Source organism: Protopterus annectens, chromosome 1.part0 (assembly GCF_019279795.1).
Source record: "Protopterus annectens isolate FY-2018-M chromosome 1.part0, PAN1.0, whole genome shotgun sequence".
Lineage (NCBI taxonomy): Eukaryota > Metazoa > Chordata > Ceratodontiformes > Protopteridae > Protopterus > Protopterus annectens.
Window position 1 is genome coordinate 1,726,399,294 of NC_056725.1, and position 14,940 is coordinate 1,726,414,233.

General features: G+C 38.0%; 1 protein-coding gene across 2 annotated transcripts in view; it reads left to right on the forward strand.

Moving 5' to 3' along the window:
• The window catches only part of STXBP5 (syntaxin binding protein 5), a 3,006,986-nt gene that overhangs the window by 2,492,125 nt on the left and 499,921 nt on the right, over positions 1 to 14,940 (forward strand). The window lies entirely within an intron of this gene.

Below are 14,940 nucleotides of genomic sequence, written 5' to 3' on the forward strand. Positions count from 1 at the left end.
CTTTCTGTTTTTCCCACATAAAAAGAATTGCATTTTTGGCAAACAGCTAGATATACTAACCCCTTTGACTCACAATTGTAGTGTCCTGTACTTTTTATCCACCTTTTTCTACTCTCCAAATAGAATTCCTCAGTGTTCATTATGTACCCACATTGATTACAGCGTCCACATTTATATGTACCAGTTCTCATTCTGCCTTCTTTAGAGCTATTCTGTTTTCTTTTATTTTCCAATATGTTTTTTATACTACTTGAATTTTTATATACCACTTTGAAAGGTAGTCTGGAAATATTATCCAAATCAGTAAAGGCAACAAACCTTTCCCATTCTCCTTGGAACACCCTCCTTATATTATTGTTTGTTGCATTGTATTCTAAAACAAGCGACTGTTGGTAATTATTAATGGAATTCAATTCTGTCATTTCCATTCCATTGTTAATATTTTCTTTATTAATTTTTCCCCCCTTGATAGTTTTAAATTTGCTGTTTCTCCTTGTTCTACCTCTGTCCTAATATTCTTAACAAATTCCCTAGGATAACCTCTTTCTGTAAACATTTTCTCCAGTAAATTACATTCATTCATAAAGTCTCTATCAGTGCTTGTCATCCGGCATCCCCTTACAAATTGTCCCTTTACTATGTTCCTTTTACAATGTAAGGGGTGAGCACACTTATAGTGAAGAAACGAATTACAGAAGGTGGTTTTTCTGTGAATTCTAGTTTCTAACTTATTTAATTTGTATACCTCCAAATCTAGATATTCCAAGGTATCATAGGACAATTTGTGTGTAAATTTTAGAAAATCTGTAATTTTGTCTATATATTTCATAAATTCATCAAGTTTTTCACTACTAGCTGTCCAAAAAATGACTATATCGTCTAGAAATCTTCGGTATAATGTCCAACAGGAGTTGAATTTGGAATTCAAAATAAAAGTTTCCTCCCACTTTGCCAAAACCAAGTTTGCAAAAGTGGGACCACAGGCTGCTCCCATTGCCACTCCCTGGAGTTGTTGAAAAAATTCCCCATTAAATGTTAAAAAGTTGTTTTTTAACACCATATCCATTAAGTCTACACTTACTAACAAAAACGCTATGTATTTCCAATAAAGCTGCGTTCATATATTTGGACTCGTTTTTTTTGGTGGATACCTCTGGCTGCTTTACCTCCTGTAATTTGTTCTTCTTTTGTTTGGATCGTATTTTCACTAGATTTTCTCTCTATGGGTTAATTGCCTGTCTTCGAAAACAATTTCCTCAAACATGTTAATTCCTGTTGAATAGGGTATAGAGGAGAACAGGTCAACTATATCAGTAGTTACAAATATTAAATTTTCAGTATATAAACTTGAAGTTAATTCCCTTAATAAATCCCAAGAGTCTTTTAATATGACTTTTTTGTTTACCCAGATATGTTTCACCTTTGTAGCCACAAATTTTGCCAGAGTTGTGGTTTTTGATCCATCAGCAGATACAATAGGTCTAAAGGGTGGGTCTTCAATCAGATGAGTATTCTGAATATATTGTCAGAAAATATTACTAACTACCAAAGCTGTGGTTGCAGTTAATTTAGCATACACTTCCTTGTAACCTTAGTAAACCAACATTTTTTTCATGAAATTTATAAAATGCTTTCTATGAAAACATGCTTTAAGAAGAGCCGCATTATACTTTTCCCTCCTTGTCCCGTTCATATTTATTTTTCAGTCATATTTGTCTATTGACCAGGGTCACTATATCTGACTTTACAAACTTGCATTTGTAGCTTATTATCTATGGTTAAACTTAACTCCACTTCTTTAATTTGTGTTTAGTGCTTGCTGTTTATGGTTACCTCCCCCCTAACCTTTTAAATTCATGTTCTTTTTTCATCCACCTGGGCAGCATGCTTTCACATTCAAAACTTCATCTTCATTGTGTTAGTGTTGATGTTTGAAAACTCTGGGTTCTGCCTTTTTTTCTCTTTTGATCTCCAGTTGTTATTGAGGATTTCAGATTCTTCTTTTATAGATTCATAGGTGTATACTAGGCCAGCCGCCCTTGTGGGCCATTTTAAGCCTGCCAGTTTCCCTTTTTGTGCTCAAATTACCTATTCCATTTTGGTTAGAGATGTGCCTTACTATCCTGTTATCACTAATTATGTATTACCCAATGAGGGTAACTGGGATTATACCATAGATAATTTGAGGGGAGCTGTGCCATGGGATAAAGCATTTAAGATCTGCCTCTGTAAATAAGTAATATGGGGGGGGCAGCCCTGGGGTACATTTTCTGTTTCCCATTCATAAATCCAAGTTGCATTTGAATGTGGACAGGGATGAACGTTCTTTAATGTGGATTGTCTTTTCCAGAGCAGCAGTATACTTTGTGCGATATATCTTTCCCTACAAACCAAGCTGTTGATGCTGAAGATGTTTACGTCCCAAGACTGAGCATTTTTGATGTCATTGGACTTGCTGATGTACAATAAATACATAGGTATTGGGTCAGAGCATGCCTTGTATGGCAGACACAGGTCACCTCTTAACAGTCTGTAGGATACTGAGTATAGTGATAAGGCTTTGATTCTGTCCATGTAGGACATTTTTTCAAGCCTTGTATCCTTTTACTAAGGTATCTCTGTGGGTATTCCAGTTGCTGCATATGTCTGGACAGATACATGCCACATGGAGAATTATATTCAATGGCTGGCCTAATGAGGGCTGAGTAAAAGGGGGATAGTGACATCCCTAGTTCTAGGCACAATCCTTTTGTTTATAAGCTGTGCATTATAGAAGGACTTTTTTACAGCAATGGACACATGTTGGTCGAAAGTTAGGTCACTGTCCACATAAGTTTCCAAGTCTGTAACAAATGAGGGGTGTATTGTCATTGTAGTAGTTCCCTGGGGTAGATATATTTATTAATTTGTTGTCAGTCTGACAACAGAATAAATAAATACTTCACTAAATGCATTCCTTGAATGTAAATAAGGAATGTGTTACACATCCGATACAGTTGCCTTTGCCCGTACATAGATTACAGCTGCAGCGGCTAGGCTTTTCAGCCGTATTGCACTACGGCAAAGTGCCGCTGCAGCCATTTGGGTTCGGCGATGTAGCTCGCAGGGAATTGTCCTGTGGGCTACACGCTGGAATCCTTGAAAAAGATGTACCACTAGGCATGGTCAGTCTGGACTTCAGCAAGACCTTTAATTCATCTATCTCTTTAAGGTGGTTGCTAGGAAATTGGAAGGATATGGGGTAGGATCAAGACTAAGGAGTTAGTTGACACAAAGGGCTTTGGTGAGAGGGGCGATGTTGGGGCTAAGGAGAGTGATTGATGGATTACCATCACTCTCAGCTGTCGATCCAGAGCTGTTCACTCCGTTCTTTTAAGACATATCTGACAGAACACAGAACACTATCACCCTTTTCTTTAATGACACAAAGTTAGAAGCAGCAGTGGAGGATTGGGGAAGAGTCTAGAAAAGCTGATGGGGAAGAGTCTAGAAAAGCTGAGGTTCACTGCAGGCAAATGGAGCTACTGCATCTAGGTCATGGCATTCCTAGTGTGAAGTATCAGATAAAGGAAGTGAACTGATGACAGCAGAACAGGAAACAGATCTGGGAGTGTTGATCACACTGGGGTGGGCCCATCTCCACCAGAATGGGAGATCAATAGCAACAGTCAGCAGAATGCTGGGGTGTATCCTCAAGAGAATACACTCCAGAAACAGAGGTAGTTCTTCTGCTTTACTTCATCCTGGTCATGCCTTACTTTGTGTACGGCATGCCGTTCTAGAATTCATGCAAGAAAAAGGATGTCAGACTGCTAGTAGTAGACCAGAGGAAAGCCATCAGAGGGTTACATGGGATGGAGGGGAAAGATGCAACTAGACATCAAATTTGTAGGGATGTCTTGGTATTAATTACATAGAATTTTTGATATAAAAATAGAAAAACATCTTGAAAATCAGGAGGATGCCATATAATTTGCTTCCGTCTGCAGCACTACTGAAGAAACAGTATAGTTTAGAATAAATTAAAGAGGTATGGTAGTAATTTAGAATATTCATTGTTTATAGAGAGTGGCACTGGCGTTTGCTGTTTTCTTAATAAGATATATGTTGTAAAAGCCTTCATAATAGTCAAAATATGGTGAATATTACTCTCTCTCTCTCTCTTGTGCTTTACTTGAAACAGATTAGATATTAAATAAATTACAGTTATTAGGAGTGCCAGATTTGAAAAGCAAAACTTGAAAAATGTAGTACTTGTTCAGCAGTTAGCGCTGCTGTTTCAGAGTTCTTTCCCATTTTGGTTCTCGGTTGGGTGTCTTTTGTGCAAATTATGTATGTTCTCCCTCTGTCAGTGTGTATACTTGCTAGGTGGTCTGTTTTTTTTGTTACTTCATATAGAAATGTTGGCGAAATGGCAGATGTTTTTTATTCCCTTTGCCTCAGTAGCATTTTGGGTAATCTGCCAAGGCAAGAAAAAAAATATACGCAACCCCACAAAAGGGCACTGCACAAAAACCAGTAAACACGATAGGCAACAACTGCTAAGCAGGATACCAGGACCAATAATGAACAACCAGGAGATATTTAATGGTAAAACATCCACCGACTAAGCGCTTTCACCTAAAAAGGCATCATCAGAGTCGGTTAACATTCAACAAACAACGTATTTAAAGCATTTAGGACAAATTAATTAATTAATGACATCATATTTAAATACACCAATGAGCCAAAACACTGCTGCAACCTATTTAAAAAGACAATACCTATTCTAAAACCAAAAAACATACCAAAGCAACTGATGCATATGCAAGGAGCATTCTAACCACAAATTACTCAGTACAAATAATCTAAACAATTATTGTAATGATTTAAAACATATATCATGCTGTAAACTTTAAATAAGTGACATTGACTGTAACAATACAAAACAAAAAACATATTACAAATTACCCTTTTAGTTATATGCAATTTGCTTTGTGTTTTAGAACTGGCTTGATGGATATATAATCATTAATGCCAGGAAACCTCATGGCATTAAGCCTCACCTGCCATTCAACTTCTAGTAGGGCCACCTTGTTACATACATCACCCCCTTGATCTTCATAGATTCTGTCTATAACAAAAAATAAGAATTTTTTAAAAACCTTGCATTGACAACTATGTACAAACAGGGCATTATGCTGATCTTTGTTCTTTATACTACGTGTGTGTTCACTAATTCGATCACGCAGTCTATGTGTAGTCATCCCCACGTAGAATGCATCACATGTAATACATGAAGCAACATAAACTAAATTCTTTGTGTTGCAATTACACAGGCCCGGCAGGGTATTACAAAACCTTTTATAACTAAATGTGTACCCTCACTAATAAACCTACAATATCTACAGTTGCCACACTTAGACATTTTTGATTTTCTGACTCTAGGTACTTTCTCCATTATTGCTTTTAAATTTTCACCTTTGCTAAACACAATCCTAGGTGTTTTCCCAATAATGTCCTTAGTTGCATTATCCAAACAGTGATTCCATACATCAGCTATTCCAATAGCTTTCTCATTATACTTGAGAATAAGACATGGCTTCTCCATCTCTACACATTTATCAATGCTTTCCAAATGTATATCACTCATCGACCCTACACTACTTCTCAATATAGGAGAAAAGGCAGTATTCCTTTTCCTTACCACTTCCTTTTTCACCTTCAATAATAGTTTAAGTGGATACCCCCTATCCATTAACATACCTATGAGTTTATACATTTCCTGTTTGAATAAAAATATCATCACTGATAAACCTTGATAAGCCACCCCTCTTTTCTGATAATGGGGGTGGCAACTAGAATAATGTAAAAGAGAATTGGAATAACTATCTTTCCTATACAAAGTACTAGCCAAACCTTCACCATCCTTAAAGATGGTCAAATCCAGATAATTCACTTTGTCTACACTCCAAGCATGGGTGAATTTCAAAAAACTTGTGGAAGAGTTTATATATTCAACAAACTCGTTTGCACTGATCTCATCCCCGTCCCACAAAATAAGTAAGTCATCAAGAAACCTGTTATAAAGCACGACTTTCACCCAAAACCTTGATTGAAAAATACAAGCTCTTTCCCATGCCAATAATACAAGGTTTGCAAAAACTGGCGCACCCATTGCCACTCCAGAGCACTGCTGAAACATTTCACCTTCAAATTTGATGAAATTGTTTTTCAAAACAGTTTCCATCAAATCACATGTAAGGTTGATCTTGCTTTTATCAAAACTAGGACTAAGCAACAAACTTTCACGAAACATCTCCATACCCTCACTATGAGGGATAACCGAGAACAAATTAACAACATCAATTGTTAAAAAGCAGAAAGTCCTATTACAATTGCCTATGGCCTTCAATCTCTCTAAACAGTGCCAAGAATCCTTGATGATGTGAACTACGTCACTGGTAATTGTTTTACAAACTTCATCAACAAATGCTGCAAGGGGCTCAGTCTTGGAGCCCCTTGCTGATACAATTGGCCTGAATTGTAACCTTTCTAACCCCTTATGCACCTTTGGAATGCCAAAGATGCTTGGAGTAATAGGATGTTTGACTGAAAGAAAATCAAATTCCGATTCTGTAATCTCGCCCTGAAGGAGAGCATCTAACAAATACAAATCAATTCTTCTATAGGCCACATTCATTTCATTCACTGATACCCTCGTGTACGTGCTGTTGTCCTCAAGCAAAACCATCATGGATGTAGAATAATCAATTTGATTCATCAAAACCATCCCCCCACCTTTATCCGGTCTCATACATCTAATGCTATTCGATGATCTCAATTCTTTAAGGACCCCCTTCTCTTGCGGGGTAAGATTGTCAGAACCAGTATCCCTCCCACCACATATCTGCCAAGGCAACCCAGTACTGGCTACCTTTCAAAAGCTCAGACTGACATTCTTTTGTCCTCCTGTGTCAGCTGATTAACTGATCATATCTTGAGAGGGAAGCTTTCAGCTCCCATAGAAAGTGGGGGTTCACTATTTTATTGCCATGCAAAGAAGAAAATCCTCTGAATCTTCACATGATCCATGGCAGATTGTGTCTTACTGCTCAAATAAGCCCCAATTGGAGACCCCTTCCTCTCATTTTATTATTAGATTTATTGTTATCCTTCTATTTTTTATGTTATTTAAAAATATTTATTTACGCCGGTGATTACAGTAATTCCTGTGGGAATTTTTGCTTGTACCAGTGTTTATTTGATTTCTTTTACAAGTGCTTGCTTTTACTGTTTGTGAGGAAACTTTCAATATTTCTCTTAGAAGTACTTTGTGTATAGTAATATATAGTAATATAGTATAATATAGTAAAGATTAGTTTAGATGTTTTCTCTATTCATTTGAAGCTGTCCTGCAATAATGTTTTAAAATATTTCCTGTGATTCTGAACTCTGTTGTCACTGTATTGAGTTACTGAGTATTGTCTTGTTCTTTTATTATTTATTATTAAATATATTTAAACCTGTTAATTGTGGCAGGTTTGTTTAGAGATATTTAAGCTCTTAGTGTACTTGCATATGTATTTGGTGACACTGTACAGGCCACTTTTAAATAGCCTTGTTGGTCACACATACATTTGGATAATAGTAACATTACACAGTATAATTGGTGACCCTTTTATAAGGGCCTTATAGTAGCTGGTAAGTAAGGGTGGTTGGTGGCAATGATTTCTACCTCATTTTCTGGGCAGAAGTGGGCATAGCTAGTGAACCTGTGCCATCCTTCCCCAGGAGTGCCTGTGTGTTTGTATACAACTCATATCTCAAAGTGTGTGTGCATCATTTACTTGGGGTAGGGACACGAAGCACTGGTTGGACAGAGAGGGTGCTGGAGGTTTTGGCTTGACCACTCGCCTGAGATCTTAACCCTATAGCTGTGCCAGTGGGGAGTCTTATTGAGGATCTGCAGAGAGAGGGCTAAACCAGCCCCAGACTGACTGTGATCTCTGTGTGCTTTTAAGGGAAATTGTACTTTACTGTGTGTGTACTTGTCATCCTCCCAATGTGCACGTCCCTCATTGGTGTTAGCAGTGAGGATTGAGGCTCCTTGATTACTGGGCCAGTGCAGGGGAGTCGCATATTAATTGGTAATAATAATTAATATGTGCTGATAGACACTATGAGCTGCATGCAGTCAGAACTGCAAATTAGTAACACCTGTCTTTACTGCTGTTGCTGTGCTTTATTTTCATATTTGGACAGGAAAATATTGCAGAACTTAGATTTTTTCAGCATTTATACATTATTTACTATATGTTTGACCCAGCTCTGTGTGTTTTAACATCATACCGTAATTTTACTGAAAATGACGTTATTTGAATATACCGTGGAGATTTTATTCTTTGACAAAAGAATTTAGTTTAAATTGCTATTAAACATTATTTTGTGGCAGTTTAATGTGGTTCAAGTGCATGGAGCTAATTTTTAACACTGGTTTGGCACATTGGTTGTGTTGGTATTTGGACTTTGTGTACTGGAAATTCTTTAACTTCCGTCAGTTGAAAAAAAGTTTTGAACACATTTCAAACTTTTTTTTTAATTTAATAGCACAGCTTGGCAGAGTTTAGTTGTGTGGGTAAATACTTATTACTAGAAACATTAAGGGCTGATTATGATACTTATCTAGTACTGTCAGTTTATTTTCTGGCTGGTGTTCTCTCCCATGATTGATAGATCCTAATTCTGGTACCCCCACTAACAAATCCGGTTGCACCTAGAAAGTAAAAAAATATGCCTCAGCCTATAGTTAGCAATTCTGTCAGGGCCACAGCACCATCTGCAGACCATTTAACCCTTGCTCCATCTCCCTTTAGTGTAGTCTTGTTGGCACTATGGAACAGAGGTTAGACATGTCCTGTGGGGCTGTTCCAGTACTTGGCAAAAGTATGGGAGAACTGAACCCTTGAGGTGCAGGAGTAGTCCAATGTAAGAGACCTCTTGCCAGATATAATACTCTGTTCTCAGATATTTTATCTAGTTGTGAAGTTCACAAAAAAAAAAAAAAAAAAAAAGAGAGGGAAGCTTCATCATACAGCCGATAAAATTATAGCTGTTTATAATGATGATGTGGTTTTTTTGGCTAAGAGTGTTCTGCAGATAGTTAGTTCTGGTAGTTGTGTTCCCCATACATGGCTGTAGTGCTAGTTTGGCTAGAGACCTTTCTGCTGTTTCAGAGAATGATGAGGAATCCAGTGAGTACAATGGGGATTTCTTAGTCGACAGTCAGTCCAGTCAAACTGAGTCTTTGGTGAGTGAACCTGAGCTTAAGTCCAAAAAGTGTTCAGTTTTCCTTAGATGATTGCTAGATTTAGCAATGTTTTTGCTTGAGAGCAGCAGGGAACTACTTCACAGCTAGGCAGGGCATATGACCTTATAGAAGATGGCATGCCCAATTCTGGGCTATTCCCTCCCTTATCAGCCGTGGAAGATGTTTATAAAGCTGCCTGCAGGACATCAGTATCTATTCCAGCAAAAACTAAAAATCATCAGAGAAAATAGGTTCATAGGATTGTACTAGGCTATTGGACCATAGGCCCTTATAATACTAGCCAAGAATTTCACCCATGCTCCCTCAAAGTCAGCACCTGTTTCCCCTGTCCAGCAGAGACACAGGTGGGATCCCAGGGGTATATTTTCTGTTTCCCATCCATTTGTCCAGGTTCCTCTTAAAGAGGGCAAGAGAGGTACTCTGCTTGACATGGAGAGAGAGTCTATTCCACAGATGGGGGAGTCTTTGGGACACAAATCTATCCCACCAACAAGTTCTGTTAATGTCACAGACCAGGTTAAGGCCTTGCATGCAGGTTGCACGAGTGTCACCTCTTAGCAGTCTGTATGAGACTGAGTAGAGGGACAGGGCAAAATATAGGGTCTCCTTGGGTATGACAGGTCTCTCTGCTCATTTGACTGCTGACACAGGTGCGATCTCCCTAGCTGTCTGTGCATATAAAAAGTCCTTGGCTTCATTTAATCCAGTGCCCCAGATAAAGAGGGCGATGGTTGGATCTTGGGGCAAAAGGATGTCTCTTTCTAGAAATCTAGCTGGTAGAATGTTAATTTACTGAGGTAGTATTTGGAAATTTTGCAGTGTGCATACAGTTTGGTTGATTTTGTTGCATCCTTACCTGCAGAGCAAAAGTCTTATATGAATGAAATTGTTTCTAATTTGAGTCTGGTTTTGAAATGTGCTTTGAAACTTGTGCTTGAATGTGCAGATACAGTCCTGAGGAGTGCTGCTGCTTTTGTTGTGTTAATATCCTATGCTTGGTTACATAATCAGAACTAGTCTAATGATTTAAAGGCTGAAATTTTGAATGCACCTTTTAGTTCTAAACTGGTATTTTGGCCATCTGTTACACAGATTCTCAAACAGTGGGATGACAGAGGTATATTAATGCATGGGGTATCTAGGATGTTTCATTTACTAAAGTTCTCCCTAAACAAGGAATATTCCTTCAAGGAGCAGAACAAACAAAAAAACCCAGCCAAACAAAATTCAGGGATCCAAAAAGAAATGACAAGAGGATAATTCTTTCTTACCAAACCAAGATCAACTCCCTGCAAAGGAATGACAATGCCAAGTCACAGATCATCCCCACCTCCCTCCTACCTTTTCGACTCTTGTCCCATGCTCTGTCTCTCAACTCTCCAGCCTGGCTACACGTAGTCACAGAAAAATTAGTTCTGAAAATAATTCAGGGAAAGAGAATGCATTTGGCAGTGGATAGAAAATCTGCTCCCTTTCAGGGGAATTCCACCCACACACCATAGCAGGTAGACTGTTTTCCTCTAGTGTTTAGTCACGTGGTAAAACAGTGGTCATAGAACCAGTGCGTGAGGTACACAAAGGCAAAGGATTTTACTCTAGTTGTGGTACCAAAAAGGAGCTCTACTGGAGACCCATCCTAGATGTGTCCTTTCTAAACACCTTTGTAAAAGTTCCAAAATTCAAAATACTCGCCTTACATCCAGTCCTAGCATTGATTCCAGACCTCTGTTTCACGATGACTCAAACTCAGAGATGCTTATCATCATATTCCTATTGCTTCCAATTTCAGGAATTTTTTTCAGATTTGCTGTGTCTGGCTTACATTATCTGTTTTTCTGTATTACACTTTGGGTTATCTTCTGCACCGTAAGTGTTTACAAAGTGTCTTGCCCTAGTGGTTGCCTGTTGTAGAACCCTAGGCGTCCACTTGCTGATTTATGAAGATTCTATATCCATGTGCTTGGAGTCCTCAGACAAGGTTGCATCACTCCTGGCTTAAATTGAACATTCAGAAGTCCTTCCTCACACCCTCGCAAGAAATTGTTTTCTTGGGGGGGGGGGGGTTGGATAGATGCAGTAAAAAGGATGGTCTTCCTGCCGAAAGAAAAAGTTCTGCTTAGCAGGGCAGTTTCTTGGATTTCTTTCTTCTAGACATGGCTGCAGCAAGAGAGTTCCTCAAAATTCTAGGCCTCATGGTATCAATGATCCTCATGGTACCACTAGCCAGACTACACACGGGAAATATTCAGTGGTACTTGAAGAATTGTTCGATCCAGCACCTGCATCCCTTGGATTTCCAGGTACTGGTACTGGGAGTTGCGAAATAGGAAGTGCAGTGTTTCAGGGATCAATTTTCTCTGAATTCAGGGTTCCCTTTCTGTCTTCAGACTCCAGTCCACTCTGTCCACCAGACTCTACAGATTTTGCTTGGGAAACAGTGTCCATGAGATTTCAAGTGTAAGGCTTGTGGGGTCCTTATGACATGCCAAAGCACGTTAAAGTAAAATTGATGTTGGCAGGGATTCATGCCTTAAAAGTTCTTCACCAGTTATGGACTACAGGTCCTCTTCTAGTAGTCACATACAACACTACCGTGATGTGGTACCTAAAAAGAAAGGGGAAGCAAGGTCATACCATCTTTGCCAGCTGGAACTGATGGCCTGGGAGCTGGCTGTACAGCATTCTCTAACTCTTCGGGCATCTACATTCCAACAAAGCAAAACACAGTGGCAGACAGATTAAGCAGATCCTGAGCAGGCCCTCATAAGTGGAAATGTAGATGTCTTCCAGGAAATGATCCAGATGTGGGGGGCACCTCAAGTAGATTAAGCCTATAGATCCACCCAGAAAGACAAGAAAATGCCATAAAGAGATTTCAGGATAAAGATAAACCTGCTAAAGGCTCCAGGTCTGAGAAAACTCCCTTTCCAGTTAAATCAGCTAGACTATCTTCTGCCACCTCCTGTACCCTCAGTCCATCAATTCATCCCTCCCTGTGTCAAACATGCTAAAGTCATCCCTTTCAGCCTGGCAACTCAGCACTTTAGACAGGTGGGTGCTGTCCATTATTCAACAAGACTACAGAGTGACTTGGGAAAAAATTCCAAAGTTCTGAGGTATGCCACCAACCCCCACTACTAAGTGCATCTCTTGACTCCTGTATATATACTATATCCATAGCCTCTTTTGCTAATCTATTCTGTCTGGATTAATTGACATTTCACGTATATCTGATCCATACACCCTTTCTAAGTGTTAAGCTTTGGGAATCACTCAACAGTATTGGACTACTGCAACAGTGATCTAAGGGAGGACATAGTACAGTTGTGTAAGAACATACCATAACAGTTGATAGTGATAGCCTGATGATCACTGTTTCAGTATTGCTTCCCACCCTTCTTACCTCCCTTTTTTCTTGCCTATGTTTTGTCCTTTATGGATTGAGGCGGAGCTTTTCTCTAGCCTCCCTCCTCTTTGGTGGCCTTTTATGTTTCTATGAGGTCCTTCCTCACATGTATTTAGGTCTCCTGCCTTTGAGATTGTATTATGCTAATACATTCACTTATGTATATTTACACCTATGGGCTTAGATCATATGTTGGATGTATTGAAGTCTGGCTGGGCATGAACTTATTTCAGTGAGGTGACTCAACAGTATTGGAGTACTGCAGTAGTGATCAGTAGAATACCTATTGCTATGGTAAGTTCTTGCACAACTGTATTTTACCTGGATATTACTAGAACAACTTAACACTCACTTTGTGGAACCAAACTGATTTGTGTACAGTTTTGAAAATATTTCTATAATCTGTTGTGTTTGAGAGTAAACTTTTGAATCTACACACAGATTATTGATTTGTATGTCTTTATCCTACCACTTCTTATGTATGTATAAAATGTTTTTTAGTATACTCAGTATTTTCATATACATTTTCTACACATTTTTCTTGATTTTTTTTGTACTCCATGAAACAAACAAACTAGACGGAAAAATTGAACAGTTTTCAAAGTTATAGTTTAACATAATTTCCATTTCCTATATTTTTCTCTCTTATTTCCATCCTCCTGACCTTGCATGCTTAGATCCTGATGTTAAACATTTTTCTTTATATTTCCCTTTCAAAACATACTAGACTCATTCTGCAGGTTTTTTTTCATCGAATGCATCAATCCTATTAATTTTACATGGTGACTGTTTGGTTTCCATGTAGTCTGTAATCAGTCTTCTTTGTATTTGTCTCAATTTCAGTTGGGCAGAATTATTTAGCAGTAATTTAAACTTTATAACCCATGATCACTTCATATCAGGGATAGTAAAAGTTCACTTGAACCAACCATCATTTCCTCAGGAACTCTATAAGACCAATATATTATGTCCCCTGTAGTTTTTGCTAGTGAAATGTTACTAGTGAAGAATTCAAACATCTACTGTTATAGCCAAGTGCAACATACACAACTGTACTTTTCATGCCATAACTTGTGTGTGTGTGTGTGTGTGTGTGTGTGTGTGTGTGTGTGTGTGTGTGCGCGCGTGTGCCTAATGCATGTATATGTCTGGAGAGTTAAAGGCAGTGAAGGATGCATTACAGGTTAGTCTTCATATTATGAAACTGACTTTAATATATACATTTATCATGAAAAGAAACCACGAACAAGTAAAAGGTACCAATAAAGCAAAACAGATCCATAACCTGGAAGGTGGCTCTGGAAATCCAGAAATAAAGAATGCAGACAAAATACTAGGGTTCCTTCTTCCGCTGAAGCAGAAAATGAAAGGCTTCAAGTTGAATGAAATTTTCTTACTTTAATAAAATGATCAAAACCAACAATCTCATCAAGTGCTTTCGCTCAGCCTGATGCTTAGCTTTTTCAAGATAAAATCATTTCAAGCTAGCAGCTCTTTATATACATACTAAAAATATAGTCAATTATTCAATTAGTAGGGAAGAAGGTCCAATTAACTCTTCAATTCCCTTACTTGCACAAAACATATTTGTGACCAACATTTGCTAAGTACAACTTGCTGCAGTGTTGGAAAATATATATATATAAAAACAAAGCAATAATCAATTGTTAATATGCACATAGATTGCCATGAAAATGTACAGTGTTAAAAACAATGTTCAAAAACCAATGCTATATACTTATTTGTATATTTAATATTCTACCCTACCATGACACAATAATAAGGTAATAAATACTGTAATGCCTTGGCTAATGAGTTTATAGCTTATAAAATCTGTTAATAATTTCATAGTGTAAAACACTTTAAAAATATTTAAATATGATATGTATAACAAAATGCTGTTTCTATATATTAATCCTAAAAACACTAAAAATTCATAATTTTGCCTTCCTTAGCTTCAAGACGCTACTAATACTACAAGCGTCATTAAGCCCTGGCCGCCTCCCCGCGTCTAATCTCAACTGCCATATTAATTCTTTATATTCTAAAAGGGACCCCCAGTCACCACCCCTCTCATCCATCTTTACCTGTTCTAAAATAATAAATTTAATTTCCATATTGGGACAAAAAAGGGAAGGTCTATAAAAAGCATTAGTTTCCTTTTTCTTAATTATGTCGTACTGATGTTCATAAATGCGTCTTCTAAGGGTTCTCTCAGTCTTTC